This window comes from Lactuca serriola, chromosome 3 (assembly GCF_051521515.1).
Source record: "Lactuca serriola cultivar US96UC23 chromosome 3, Lser_US96UC23_V15, whole genome shotgun sequence".
In the NCBI taxonomy this organism is placed as follows: Eukaryota; Viridiplantae; Streptophyta; class Magnoliopsida; order Asterales; family Asteraceae; genus Lactuca; species Lactuca serriola.
Window position 1 is genome coordinate 239,916,736 of NC_136410.1, and position 3,035 is coordinate 239,919,770.

At 33.3% G+C, this 3,035-nt stretch overlaps 1 long non-coding RNA gene across 3 annotated transcripts; it reads right to left on the minus strand.

The window, feature by feature from the left end:
* Window positions 1-436: 436 nt before the first annotated feature.
* Window positions 437-2,562, minus strand: LOC145094849 (uncharacterized). 3 transcript variants are annotated; one of them, XR_013703605.1, is made up of 3 exons: window positions 2,192-2,562; window positions 1,996-2,103; window positions 437-594 (listed from the first exon to the last, which is right to left on the minus strand). It is a non-coding gene; the product is annotated as an uncharacterized LOC145094849 (long non-coding RNA). The 3 variants fall into 3 exon arrangements; XR_013703604.1 differs by lacking the exon at window positions 437-594 and having other exon boundaries at window positions 1,671-2,103; window positions 2,192-2,249; window positions 2,335-2,562; XR_013703603.1 differs by lacking the exon at window positions 437-594 and having other exon boundaries at window positions 1,827-2,103.
* Between the last annotated feature and the right edge of the window lie 473 nt (window positions 2,563-3,035).

Consider the following 3,035-nt stretch of genomic DNA (forward strand, 5'->3'; position numbering starts at 1 on the left):
TAGACGAGAATTAGATAATTATTGTATTATTTAATTACTATGTTGTTTGTCAATTGTTCCTATAATACACTCCTGTGGGAGATTTAAGCCAAATACTTTCTGTTTTCAACTGTTCGTGAATTGCACTCTTAATAAAGCAATTTCTTATTCTTTTCTCCTTTTCCCTTGTACATTGTGCATAGAGTGAGTTACGTCTGATGGGAGTGTGGAATGAACATCAGTACAACCATTGGCAGAGCATTATTAGGGCCAAGGGGGGCTGTGCCCCCCCCCCCCCCCTGATTTTTTGGTTTTAAATAGCTCTTATAGTTTCATTTTATACATTTTATACCCAAATATATAAAATTTTGTCCTTGGCCCCCCTGCTTACCAATTTTTTTTACATATTATATATTTGCCCCCCCCCCCCCCCCCGAATCAAATGTTGAAGCTCCGCCCCTGAGTGCAACAACCCATTTTAACTAGAAATTATAGTATATGTAGCCCACCCACCAGGTGTTCGATTAAATGCCTCAGTGGACTTTTGTGTCAATATTGCTTGAAAAGCATAGACTGTTATCGAGAATTGGTATGATATAGCTCATAAAATTTTTCCTGGAGATAACCATAACAAACAAAAGTTAGTAAAAAGCTTTATTAACCTTTTAAACTTATTGTAACCAACATGCTGGTGTATCATTTATTTATTTCTTTCATTTCTTTTATTGATTGATTAGCAGTGTCCTCTAAAGTTGTTGGAGACGTTCTTGCCTTTTAAGAAGTTAGTTTTCATAAAGTTCTATTGAGAAATTGCTTTTAAGTCTTTGAAAGGTGGGATGATTCTTGTCATATTTTATAGTTATATAATTTTATTATTGAAGATGGTTGATCATCGCAATGGTGAGAATCATCCACCAGCCAATAAAGGTTCAAGTGGAGCTGGAGCTGGAAGTGCATATTCAATTGATGCATAAACTATGATTAGAAGGTTAAAGTTAATGTATTCTTACTAGAGAAAACACAAAGATGAGTTATGGGGTAACACAAAATGCAAATATCTGAAAAAATATATTTCAATTAGCTATAGATATAATAAATATTTCTAAAAAACATAAACAAGAGGTATGGCTGAAATGGTTAAGGTGTATGGTTTCAAAACATAGACAAAGACAATTAAATGTTATTTTCTTCTACATTTCACTTGTACGTAAAGAAGTAGCTTCAACGGGGGATATGGGTATTGTTGTATTATTGTCATCATGATATTTCGTTTGGTATTTTATTTATGAAGTGTATCTTAGGTTCCAAGAAGAATGTGACAATTTGAATTTTTGGCAGGTGTTAAATTTTATTTTTTGGGAACTTCCCCATGGTTTAAGGTTAAATCCTTATTATTTGATTAAATTTTTAGTAGTTGCTATTCAGATTATTGGCAAGTGTTACATGCAGCCAGAAGAAGGCAGATTTGATAAGTGTTGTGAAAAAGTCTACAACAGAAGTAGTTGGGGCAAAAGAAATGGATGTAATATTACATGTCATTAGTGATGGTGATGAGAATGTTCTTGTTTATATTGAAAAAGAAAAACCTGGAGGGGAGCTTTTAGAGAAATAGACGACAAAGATGAAGTCTTCAAGTTTACAGCTTTCTGATATAAAAAAAGGATTAGCACATCACTTTGTGTTTCATGTAATTATAGCACCTGATAAACCTTGTTATTCGATCTTTTTATATACAATCGATTCTGAACATACGAAGATGTTTAATATGACTTTGAATGTATCAAACACTTACCATTTTGTACTAATTTCTTGAAAATGCTTTATGTAGTAAGGCTTATATGAACATGTGAGGGTAAAATGGGGATTATACTTTTTTTTCACAAAATAGCATTATACTTTCATTTTTTCACAAAGTAACCACGAACCAAATACTGGACTCTATGAGTGAAGTTGGGATACTCAAAATCCAAGAAGGAAGTGTATAAACCCAACAAGAGTAAAAGTGTAAATCTCTACCCTTGTAGATCACTGGACGCTTTGATGCTAAAATTGACATTTTTGTTAACAAATCTTCACTAAGGCATTTAAACAAACACCTAGTGTACATCACCAGCAACATTATATCTGAAAACAAAAATTACCATAGAATTAACTTGGTATCGTTCACAAACTTCAATCTAATGAAATTAGTATAAATCTAGTTTAAATTTACCTAAGGCAAACCAAGAACAAACCGAAGAAGATGAAGTCGAAAAGCCTCATCATTCGACCTGATTAACCAGAAAAAAATAAAAAATAAAGGATGATATAAACACATACCTCGATTCTAAATAGGATTCGAAAATCAGTACATACACGAAATCAAGGAAAATCGCATACACAAAATCATGGAAGCATTCAAAAATCAGTAAAGCTCTAACATTGATGGAAGAACTGAAGCCAAAATCATGAACCGGAACCTACTGTAAATTGATGGTGAATTTGCAAAAATCAAGAAACGATGGAATTTTAAGCAGGATTCGGTAGTTCTCATGTTATGAGAAATTAGGTATTCACTTATCAATTTGAAACGAAGTCGATAAGCAAATAACCAATTGACACAGTTTTAAAAATCGGGTACCAATTATTATATACCCAGAGTATATTCACTTTTCTCTCTCTCTCTCTCTCTCTCTCCTCTCTCTCTCTCTCTCTCTCTCTCTCTCTCTCTCTCTCTCTCTCTCTCTCTCTCTCTCTCTCTCTCTCTCTCTCTCTCTCTCTCTCTCTCTCTCTCTCTCTCTCTCTCTCTCTCTCTCTCTCTCTCTCTCTCTCTCTCTCTCTCTCTCTCTCTCTCTCTCTCTCTCTCTCTCTCTCTCTCTCTCTCTCTCTCTCTATATATATATATATATATTATATATATATATATATATATATATATATATTATATATACATATATATTGTTAAGTCCGATTCCGGATCTAAAACTGATAATCAAACAAACATGAATCAAGAGTAACACAGTAAGATGAATGAATTGAGTTTGCACACGATTAAACACAAGAAATCGTCAGGTACA